The sequence below is a fragment of the Hoplias malabaricus genome, chromosome 11 (assembly GCF_029633855.1).
Source record: "Hoplias malabaricus isolate fHopMal1 chromosome 11, fHopMal1.hap1, whole genome shotgun sequence".
Classification (NCBI taxonomy): domain Eukaryota; kingdom Metazoa; phylum Chordata; class Actinopteri; order Characiformes; family Erythrinidae; genus Hoplias; species Hoplias malabaricus.
In genome coordinates this window covers 22,107,599-22,120,502 of record NC_089810.1, presented here as the reverse complement: position 1 = coordinate 22,120,502, position 12,904 = coordinate 22,107,599, and positions in this window count along the sequence as shown.

The window sequence follows — 12,904 nt, the reverse complement described above, 5'->3', positions numbered from 1 at the left end:
TCTTTGCTGTTTTCATACTATACAACTGGGCTGGAACTTAAGGAATAGGTGTATTAGCTGAAATAAGAAACCCTTTATTAAAACATCAAGCACCATTAAAATATAGCTGCAAAGAACCTTGTGTGCAAAAAGAGATTGTACTTAGCCTTTGGTACCTGTTTCAGGCACACATACTAGCCTAAACCTTCAGTATATAATTCATACGCGTGGAAATGCCCAGAACGCTAATAGACTAATAGACATTTGAGATATAGCTGAGGAAAACCCAAGGATTGTACAAAAAAGTGAGTAGATGTATTATGTTGTGCTCAATTTACCAAACTTTGAGCAGCTCACAGTTTCCCATCAAGGTAACACTTCAAATTACAGCCCGCTAATTACTGGAAGTACAGAGAATATACCTGGTATATTACTTATATATATATACTTATATATGGTTATTACTTGGTATATCTTACAAACACTTCACAAATAAGGCACGCAGCTATGTTTCGAATCCATTGTACTTCTAAGTCTAATTATAGATTATAAATTAAATTAAAAGTATGACCATTTATGCAAGTGACTATTACTGTCATTTTATATATAAGAAATGCATCCACTATTTTGAATTCATTGTAGTTCTGAATGTAATTATAGATCCATTAAAATTATTTACAGTGCACATAAAGGACACACAAAAAAGGACTCGGCTACTTTCATTACAGGTGGTAGCAGAGTTGCTTTGTACTCATTAGGTTCAGGACATGTGATTTACCAAAATAATCATCATCACATACTTAGAGGATATTTTACACTGTTTAGCTTATATGTATTGAGGCATTATATGTACATAGCTGACTAATGAGGAAATGATTAAATGAATTGAAAGATGCCCAGTAATAACCACATATTTCTAGTATCATGCCATTTACTTAGTACTTATTTTATCTTACGGCTTACTTAACATGTACGTACTCTGTACTTACCCAGTAATTAGCGGGCTGTATTTTGAAGTGTTACCAATGGCAATGCTTTTGTGCTAGGATTTTAAAAGACATTGCTGAGGGATTTCCTCAATTATCAACAGCAGACAGAAGTTTGACAGAAGCACAAAGATGTGTTGGAATAATATTTACCACTGAAATCACACTGTTTAACTCTAAAGACCAGTCTGGATTGTATAAGAACATGCCAAGCGTTACATACTGTAATGGCGCTAAGGTGAATGTCCGCATTTGTGTTTCACAAATTTAGTTTTCTGTGCTTAAGTAAAATAAATGTGTTGTAGTGTAAAGGAACTTGACCCTTTAATTTATTTATTCACTTCATTATAACTCTCCTCTGGTGTTAACTCCTGCAGAAAAAGAAAACAGAATAATGAAGGTAAGCTGGTGAATATTGAGCTCATGTGAATGTAACGCTAAATGCACTCTTGACTTATGAGTGGGGTTTTAGCATTAGCTCATTCTAAGATACAGAAGAGTTGTGTTTAAAGATTATTTCTGATATTTTCTTCACTTTTTATACATATTAACTGTGGACCAAATTTAAGACTTCGTGAGGGTTTGGTGACATCGATACGCATGACTCAAGTTCCTTTTGTACAGACTCTGCAGACACCTACATACAGTTACCCTATCACAGATACACAGGGCTTAAACTACATTTCAGGAAAATGTGGGGATGGTAGATTACCCAAATAGACTTAAAGTGCCATTCATGCATGCAAACCATTACAGTAAAATAACTAGACATACTACTAAAAATGTATTAACAATAGTAAATAAATAATAATGTTAAGACAAGTTGGTTACGTAAGTTTGTCTCTTTTGGATATGTTGAGGTCACTTGTGTTGTTGCTGCGTTGAAGTCAATCTGCTAGATTGCCGCTTCACCACGTCGTAACTAATTTGCATAAAGTTGAGAAAATCTCTTAATTTGTTGCTTGTCGCTGAATCGTGGGTACAAATCGGATTGTTCCACAGTAAATGACTGGATGCTTGTCGCTTTGTCGCCTGCTAGGGTAAGGAGGCCTCTTGGGAATTACTCTGTGTAGTCCACCCCTTTAAAACCCAAGCAACGGGAAGGGACAGTGGAAGACCCAGCATCATTTTAAGGGTATTCAACCTACACCAGAAATAAATAACAAAATAAAGTAATGGTTTATGCAAGTCATTCATTCATTCATTCATTCATTCATTCATTGTCTGTAACCACTTATCAAGTCCAGGGTCGTGGTGGATCCAGAGCCTACCCAGAATCACTGTTGCACAAGGTGGGAACACACCCTGGAGGAGGCACCAGTCCTTCACAAAGCAAGGTCATAAATCAGTGATTTTTAATTGAAGTTGACATGCCGAAAATCATCTAGTGGGGTATAATGCCTTCGGAGTGTTTATGATCTAGAACTAATCAATCATCAGATTGTAATCATCAAACCCTGACATCAGTAATACTTTTCTGATACGGATGTGTGAATGCAAACAAATCCTAACACCAATGTTCCTATGTGCAAACATTTTCCAAAAAAACAGAGATTGTCACTACAGCGAAAGGGAGACAAACTACCTATAAATACCTTTGATTTCAGAAAAAAAATTTTGAATGAGCAGGTTTTTGCATTCTAATGCTTTCAATGTTGAAATGCAATGTATTTAATTTTCAGTTTAAATTCAAGGTTAAATTCACAGAGTGTGGTTATTGCAGGTGGTACACAATCCTTTTAGTCACACTTGGATAATCCATTACATCAGTGGAGAACAGACTTACACCTCTGTTCATATTCCTGCTCTGAGCCAAGGTGGATCCAGTTGCAAGTAGCAGGTTCAGCCAAAGTTTGAGCAGTTAGAAATGCTGAGATTTTTTTAATGCATGCAACACACAACTCAGTGGAAGTGAAGCATGGTGTGTAATGGGGTCTGAAACGTGCACGGCACTAAAGCCTGATGTTGTGTACCAATGAAATATAGAAGCACTTCACATTCCAGCTCTCCTATTCTGTATTTGTTTCTGCCACGTACCCCTCAAGGCTGGCTGGTGCTTGTTTTCCAGCCTTTGCACATCTTGTTTTAAATATTTCTCAGAACAACAAGATATGATCTAAGCCAGGCAGCGAATCATGGTCATAAGATCATTCAGACCATGCATTACAAAACTTGGAACAAAGACGAAAACATCAGTGTGACAAAATGAATGGATTTAGGCATTCCTGTGGGTTTACAGGACTATGTTAGCACGAAGCTAAATGCAATTCACATGTACATTTTTGGTCATTCTGCATAACACCGACATTTGAAAACACTAACTGACATAAATGTAATTTACCTTGCAACAAATACATATTTGCTCCCGTTACTTCCCCAGTCATTGATATGATGACATCCAGGAGGTTTAGATGGGGGTTTTTCCCAAATTGGTCCTACTCATTACAAGCCAAAAACATGACTGGGTAATTCCACTGTCCCTTTTTAAATTAAGCAGTGATTAATTTGATGTGTAAGGCCTTCTGTTCAGATCCTGAGGTCCTACAGAACATGAGCGTTAACTTAAATTCACATTACGTTCCTGGAATCAAGAGAGAACAATTTTTTTTGATTGGTTAATTTTCTGTTGGGTATTGAAAACAAATGAACAACTAGAAAGTTTACAGAGATTAAATGTGACAAACTTTATTAAGGTGAACTTAAAAATGCTACAATAATTTAGTTAAATTTAATTTGCATATACATTCACAGAATCCATGGGAATTATGCTGAAAATGATCAAAGGCCTATGAGCTGGATTTGAAATGGAATCTGTGTTGATTTCTTGCCAATCTATACACAATATTTAACAATGAATAAATGAAAAATTATCTTCAGTGTCTCATGGTTATTTATTTTTCCTGCACCAGTGTGGAATTACAGCAGTTACATTGCTAGACTGAAAAATTCTCTTTAGTATGGACATCCTGTCTGCAAGCACAGATAGAGAACAGAGATATCAGCATGGGCTCCAAAACCTCCCAAAACAACTTTGGCACAGAATTTTGGAACAGTGCACATCAGATGAAGGGAAGATTTCCAGGAGATACCACAGTGCACCTTTAAGTCTACCACAAAAATTTAAAATCACATGGCATCCCCCATATTCTGCCAAAACCTGGGTATCCACAAAAACATAAACCCTGTTTTCAACATGTTGGACTATGTAGTAAAATGCAATGAGGCAATAATTTGTCATTTGTTTTTCATAATTTCCTGGAACATCATTTTTTAATAATAACAGAAAATATTTCCAATATTTAGGATGAGCAAGTTGATATTATTTTGTAAATATATACATATTTCGAATTTGATGCCTGCAACACACTCCAAAAAAGCTGGGAGAGAGGAATGTTGACTGCCATATTACATTTTATTATCTTTTAATTGCACTGCTTATTTGTTTGAGTAATAAAAGTTAAATTTTTTTGCAGTTTGACAAAGGGAACATGTCCATTCTTGCATGATACAAAACCTCAGCTGCTCAAAAGTGCGTGGTCCCCTTTGTTTGATTATCCTCTTCATGATGTGCCATAGAAGAGGGATCTGGACTGCAGACAGGCCAATCAAAAACATTCATTCTCTGTCTGTGAAACTGCACTGTTGTATCACATACAGAACGGAGTCTGGCATTGTCTAGTTGAAATAAACATTGGTTTTCCAGGAAAAGATGATGTCTTGATGGCAACATATGTCTCTGTCAAAACCAATTATACCACTGCAAATCACACAGAAAATAAGTCAAACATGCTGTGGAGAATGATACATCCACAGATTATGAGAGATGTAAGTTTTTGCACCTGACAATAATAACCAAATCATCCCTTTCTTCTTTGCACAGACAAGTAGACACCCATTGATCATCTTTCAAGAAGAATCATGAATTCATCAGACCACAGCCAATATTTTCACTGTCCTTTGGACCATCTGAGATGATCTTGGGACCCAGAGAAATCAGTAGCATTTGTGTACAAACTTAATGTACGGCTGTCTCAGAGTACATTAGAGTTCTAAGATGCATGCATGCGGCAGCATCAAGTACAGCACCTGAAGGGAAGTAGATCAAAAATATTGCATATGTTTGGATTGTATATAGAGGAATGGCAAGAAGAAAGACAATTCTCCAAAATTTTAATTTGATGTCACATTTGAAGTTTCCACAGAAACACCTGAAGTATTTCTACAAACCTGTGGAGGGATTGGTGGTCAGATGTATGCCAAAAATTACATTTGGACAAAATCCTACACAACTCATTGCCAAAACAACACCAGCCCAACTGTGAAGCATGGTGGTAGAAGCAGCATGTTCTAAACCCTAATGAAAATGCATCAAATGACATTAAAATTTCAGTCAATCAGTGAAAAACACATAATAACTCCTACTTTGAACATCTACATGAATGACAGAAAGAAGATTCAAATCCAGGGGTTTGTATATTGTGGTGAACTGTATAAGCGGTTACAGACAATGAATGAATAAATGTATCTATTGTATTATTTATTAGCCGCATGGCAGCTCTGCATGTAGTGTCAGTTCTACTCAGCTCCAGGATCAAAGTGTTGTGGGTTCAGTTCCCACTGCAGGTCACTATCTGTAAGGAGTTTGGTATGTCCTCCCCATGTAGGTTTCCTCTGGGTGTTCCACTTTCCTCCCACAATCCAGAAACACATGCTGGTAAGTGGATTGGTTCTAATAAAGTGTCAACAAGTGTGAGTGTGTGATATCCTGTGATGGACACACTGTCCAGCGTGTGCTATTTATTGTCCCAGTGATTCCAGGTAGGCTCAATGTTAATCAGAACATTGTGACCCTGAACATGATGAAGGAGTCTTTAAGTTCCCTCAGCACCGTACTGAACTGTGCATGTGTTCAGTTTCATCTACAGAGACAATTTAACATAAGGGTGCCCTGCTAGTAGTCAAATATTTAAATATATAAACAAAGATCTAGCATAAAAAATCCAATGATTGCAATGCATTACACTGAAATATATCACAAGCTGGCATTAGCTCTATTCACAGAGACTGGGGAGGGGGATGTAAACACTGACGTAATTATCTTTACCTTTAAACAAATATCCCCATAACTCATCTACCCTCAAGTTCACTTTTCTATGTGGAGGTTATTGCTGCTCCAAAGCACTCCACGTGGATGTCCTACAAAGCATGTCTCCTACAGAAGCACTTGAGAAGCCTTAATATTAACAAACATTTTAATTTAATACCAGTTTAAACCAGTTCTGACCAGCTTTTAAGTTATACTCTCAAACAAGAGGTTTTACTGTAATTTGCATAAGTAATAATAAGTCATTTGGACTTCAACAAAAAGTTATTAGCTTCAGTGTCATCCCCTTTTTACAGACAAACCCAAAAATTTTAAATACTTAACATCAATTGCAACATGGTTTTGCTTCAAAAATGCATCTGGAAGAACTCTGGAAGAAACCGGAGCATCCAGAGGAAACATCTCGCAGATACAAGGCGACTACATCAAACTCCTCTATGACAGTGACTGAGACAGGGTTCAGACAACGACACTACCAGCCACTTGACCATAACATCCCAGGGTTATATTTAATCAACATTAAGTAATTAGGTCTGAACTCTACCCTAATATGGAAGCACTGACAGATACTCTAACTCTCATGTTTTAAGGAAATATGAGCCAATACTTTAGTTGTTAGTCAAGGGCATAGTCAGAGTGAATTCTTTGAGAAATGTATAGTCAATACCATATAATTCTGGTTCAAAATTAGCCGTTTGACAACTTAATTCTTTCACAGTAATGACAATAATTATGCACCTAGGAACGACTGAAAAAATTTACTTGCACTCGAGTTCAAGGGTATAGCTCTAACAAGAACGAGTCAAACCTGCCTGAGCAGCAGATAGACCCATCTCTCCTCTGCCCTCATCCATGAGAAAAAATAAAAGCTTTATTACAAAAGCAGTGTAGGCTTTCATCTCATACATACTTCTACTGTCAGAATCCTGTTAGGAACGGCAAGTATATCCACTAGAACCTTGGCGGTCCAGTTCAGACCAGATCTATTACAATAGGATTTCTGCTGTGTTCCAGCACTCTCCTGCCTTTTGTTTGGTTTGAAGTAGGCTTACGTTATGCTTTTTACTGCTAAGTGAAATGCTTGCCTCATGACATATGAAGAATAAAGCCTAGCAATTGCACAAAATATTTGCTGTGTGGAAGCTCCAAGCTGCTTCCTGTCCATGCATGAGTGGAAATGATTATTGTGTGCTCGGTGCGCTTGTCAGTCCAAAGGGGAATATGTTGAAAGAGTATAAGCAGAAAATATATTTTCGTCTCTTGGTTTTTCTTTCTGTCCACGACTCCTGCTTTTTTGCTTTCTTTGGCTGGTGTAGAGTTTGATGTGCCTTTGTGTTGGAGGATGATGTCAGTGAGGTTATTGGGAACACCTGCTGGATTTACGCACAGGGCTGCTGGACAGGGAAGAGGAGGTCAAGACCTGCACTTCTGACAGCGCATCTGAAAGTGTGTGTGTGTGTGTGTGGCTTTGGTTTTTGGACTTATCCTGAGAGAGATGCAGTGTTCTTCCTGCTCTTTGTGGACCTGCCGGCCATCCTGAAGCCTCCACTCCTCCTGCTTGTAATCAGTGAAGCCTATACTCCAGGCTGACAGCTTTCATTTCAACAGGAAACTCCCTCTATTGTTCCTGCTGGGCAGCTCTGGGCGGTGATAGTGTCAGTAAAAACCAACTGCAAGTCTCAGATGACCACCCCATGCTTCCAAGAACTCCCAACACACACTTACCACACTTTGGAAGTCTTAGCTACTAAAAATGTCTATTCAAAAATGCAAATGCTGTGTATGTTAAGATTTCACACAGTGGTTCCTATTAAATTATTTCCGTATTATACAGTGGTGACATTATACAATCATGATCACATGAAATAAAAAACAGCATTAACTGTTCAACTTATTCACAAAGCTAGGAACCTTCATGCTTCATGAGGAATCATGAATAGATTAATAGAATTTTTTCTATACAGTATTACCAATGAAGTGACAACTCTACAGATATTTAAATGCAATTTTGATTTTAGTAAAATTTTGGTAAATCTGAAAATCTAACATTGTGAAAAGTTGTCTAATCACAGAGTAATCTCTATGTTCCTGGTGCTTTAAGGGGTAGAGGCTATGGAGTGCTCCTGTGATACACAGCTTTCAAACATGACTTAGGAGACTGACCCTGCATTTCAATTCTGACTTTAATTTGCCCCTGCCCACTTTGCCATCTTAAGTGTGTTAAATGAGCCCTTGGAGGGGCGAAGGTCCTGTGAGTGGACACTTGTGTTACATAGGTGCTTGTTTCTTTGCTCAAGAAAACTCAGTCAGAAAGTGAGTGGAGCTGACACGAGAGCTGTTGTGTTGGCTAAAAGGAGCCCTGTCAGTCCTCTCTTTATTCACTGAGCCCACTACAAACCAAACTTTATCAGCGAGGGAGATCTTACATGGATTAAATGCCTGTTTTTCTATATCTGAGCATTAATTACATGCAGAAGGTTTAACATTTTTGTGAAATTCTTGTTTTTTGTTACTTCAAATCAAGCTCTAGCCATTATTGCAGAGAAATAATATATATACTATGAATTCTATGCAGATCTAACACTTGTTTACTCTATAATAGTTAGGTGTTCCCAACAAACCATCTACATTTTGGAAGAGGTCATCATTTGCTGAAAGTTATATTACTGTAGCCATTCATTCATTTATTCATTCATTCATATTCTGTAACCACTTCATCCTGTTCAGGGTCATGGTGTGTCCAGAGCCTACCTGGAAACACAAGGCATGAACACAACCTGGATGGGGCGCTAGTCTATCAAAGGGCTTCTATTAGTATTTTCACCTTGGCTCACAGAAAACCTTAACTGATAATATCTGTCTGCCCTAATCAGAAAAAGACCTTCTCTCACCTTTGTGGCATTCATTAAACTTTCATCCTTTAAATTGGCCATATATTTCTAAATGGTTTTATCAGGGGATTTCTCCTAATTTTCAGTTATTCATCACTCAGCTTTACCTTTGTTTCCCATCAACAGTTCACCCATATGAGATCAACCCTCAGAGGGATTTGTTCACACTTAAGGATGAAGCCTGAAAGATCATAGGGAGAAGATAATTCTATCTGAGCTGGAGATCTTATTGTGTCTGGACCAGGTGGCAGAAGAGGGTAGGAGGGTAAAACAGAGTAGAAGAAAGTAAGAGTATTGTTATAAATAGTGACACAAAACAACTGGAGCTGAAATGATCAAATATCAAGTCTTTTTCTGATTTTGGCTTTGCTATTTGCTCCATATCTGCGCACACTTTGGTAAGGTTAATGCAGATCTACAGCTCTGCATTGACACTATCTTCCTTGAAAGGATTTCTCTAATTTCTTCGAACTGTGCTCCTCACTGATAAGTGATGAGGTGTTGCTGCTGATATTAGTGTTAGCCAATAACAAAACATCAAACATCAAATATATTCAAAGTGAAATGTCTATCTAGTTCACTCCAAAAAGGAATGATCCTCTGAATTTAACGGTGTTAGTACAAAGATTGTTCCACTTTTGCAGCAGTAACACTTACTTCAAGGAACCCTGTACACTTTATGGTGGGAATATTTTCTTCATATTTGATTGCATTCTACAATGAGAACATAAGTAAGGTCAGGCACTGATGTTGTATGATTAGTTCTGGATCACAAATAACACACCAACTCATCCCAAATATAGAGGACTGTGTTCCTCCCTCCAGAGAAGCCACATTTCCTGTTTCTTTTTTTACATTTCTCCAGCTGACACTTGGCAATGACAATTGTGGTCTTGTTTTCGAGAGCGCCCAAGTCCATTTCATGCTTTCACATGTAGTCTATACAACCGTAAAGAAGCCTAAAGTCCTTATTAAATTTCATTAAGGTACAGATTATCAGTATCTTTATGCAATATGTGATTTTACTGTTATTTGTTGTTAAAGCTAGATTTCACACTTGAGCATCGGTCAAGACAAAAGGTGTATACTGCTAGAGACTCACTCATATTTGATAATGCCTCACCCACCTTCAGCCATGCTGATACCTATCAGGAAAGAGAGTACATTAACAGAAAAAGCCCACAACACAGCAGCCACAGAAAAGAGAAGAAGGCAGCAGTTATAGGATAGTTTTGTCTAGTGGGCTGCAGCAACCCTGCTTTTTCTAAATGCAGGAGTCTTTCTCGTGTGGAGTTCAAGGCACTTCAGCCCCAGGCTCAGAAGGGAAGCCTTTGTTTTGACATTCTGGGAAGGATGACTTTGTTCTTACTTATCTCTCTTTTTTCAGAGCCCAAGTGTAGCCTCCTATTACACACACACACACACACGTATATATACTGGAAAAGTAAATGATCCCTCACAGGTACTAACCTTTCTAGAAACCCCCTCTAATTAGTGATTTCAGCTATTTGTGCACCCATCACTGACACAGGTACTCAGTTGTGCATAAGACAACATTAAAAATATATGAAACTGGGGCATCATTAACTCAAATTTATTGGTAAAATATTGCTGTGCCCCACTAAAATCACATAAGTAAAATGTCCTTTTTATCCAGGTATTCTGAGCAGAACTACAGGACATGCCATGCAAATTCACTACAGACACTACATTTCCCAAAATGCATCATATATTTCCAAAAGATTGAACAGCTAATGCTTTCAGTCAGAGGCAGTTTATTTTAGGTTTTGACATTAATAAATATTAAAAAGAAAGTACATCAGTTGAGATCTCATAGCTACTTTAAATCATCATCTGCCCTGATATATATTTGTGTATCATTTGGATTGTGTTTCCAATGACAAACTTTATGCTTAGAGTCTGACTCATAGCCTGGATTGCTTTTCATGTCCTCCTGGGTAAGTGAAAGGGATGGAAAGAAGAAGAAAAGGATTGCAATCGTGTCAAGAATATATGTCTGTAGAGTGGGGTTAATAATGGCCAACATCTTCTGATTAACAGTTCATGATTCCTGACTAAGGGCGATTCTCTGGTTTTGCAAATAAGATTCTAAACAAGATATCTACATTTTAAAATCCTCTCTTACTCATCAACATAGTATTAAGACCCGCTCAGTGCAGGTTTCAGAGACTTGTATAATTCACGCTTCATAACTGCACAGAGTTTTTTCAGCTTCCCCTGAGATTCCCTCCAAAGATGCACTGAAGCATGCTGAAGTCTCATCATACGTGAAGCAGAGGGTGGGCTGGGTGTTTCTCTTATTTATTTTTAACCCACAGGATGTGTGCTTCAGCCTTTCTAAATGTTTTACACCTCAGGCAAAAAAAAAAAACATTAGCTTCCAGCTACAGCATCTACAACTGTAAATCTCTGCAGAGCTGATGTGAAGCATTGTTTTAACGCACGACTGCCACTCACAAATGGTTTCCAGGGGCTTATTACTTACAGCTTATTAGGAACCCAAGAAAGCTATGGTTCCCTGAATGGATAAATTGGCCTTAAGCGGAAGGATCACAGCAAACAATTACAGAGTGCTGCCTATGCTTAGAGACAAAACAACAAAACACTCACACTCCATCTTGAGACACCATGAATAAAGTTGATTTCTCTGGAAATCAAGGATATTAATATATTGTCCACATTTTGTCGTAATAAAAGCCTCTCTTGTACTAAAAATACTTCAGACCACATATTTTAAATCAGCTGCAAGACCAGCAGCAAGGTACTGATGTTCAGATGATAGGTTCTCGATTACAAACTGTCCAACTTATCCCAAATGTATTGGATGGAGCTCCGAAGAACAATTACATTGCTCCACAGCACAGTGCTTGAGGACTGATTACCTCTCTAACCAGCTCATGACACTGAGCATGCTCCAGAGCATCCCACTTCTCTACATGCATTTTTTAAACAAGCGTTAGATGAATAAAAGCTCATTGCATGGAGCGTCCACAAAAAACAATAAATATATAAGGTGAATCCCATTTGACCCTTTAGCCCTTACCCATTCAGGGTCTCATTCATATTTGGGAAAGTGTCTCAATTCATGTAGAGCTATTACAATGGAGTTTTAGGGCCATGACATTGAAAAAAAAATAATACGATTCTGAGAATAAGTCAGAATTCTGAGAATAAATTCTGAAAAATTCGCTGTACGTATAATGGGGCAGACACAACCACAGTGTAATTAAGGAATGCAATGTATTGCTGAAGTCATACTATGGTAGCTATGGATTTCAGAAATAAATACTTAGTCTTCTGGCACATCAGGATCAGATTGTGATTAGTATTTAAATGCTGAATTGGTTGTGCAAGAACAAGTTTATTCAGAAGAGGGCATGTAGTTTCACAAGATACAATTAATGATCATGAAAATAATTGATCCAGAGATAGTGGAACTGGTGTGCTCCGGTGTTCTCCATCACATTACAGCTTATGGACTCGTACAATAAACTGCAGCCATATGCATTGACTGCTCTGACGGGGTTAGTTATCGTGTGGAAACGTTTAATAAATACTTCTGTTCACTTTGTTTACTGCTTCTTTCACAACAAAAATGGCTCACAGACTGTGACTCTGTCTGTCTACATATTATAATAAATAATACATTCATTCATTCATTGTCTGTACCCAGAATCATCTGGCACAAGGCAGGAACACATCCTGGAGGGGGTGCCAGTCCTTCACAAGGCAACACACACTCACACATTCACTCACACACTCGCACCTATGGACACTTCTTTTAGTTGCAAATTCACCTACTAATGTGTGTTTTTGGACTGTGGAAGGAAACTGGAGCACCTGAAGGAAACCCATGCAGACATGGGGAGAACACACTAAACATCTCAGACAGTCCCCTTGAGAGCCCATAACCTCCAGGTCCC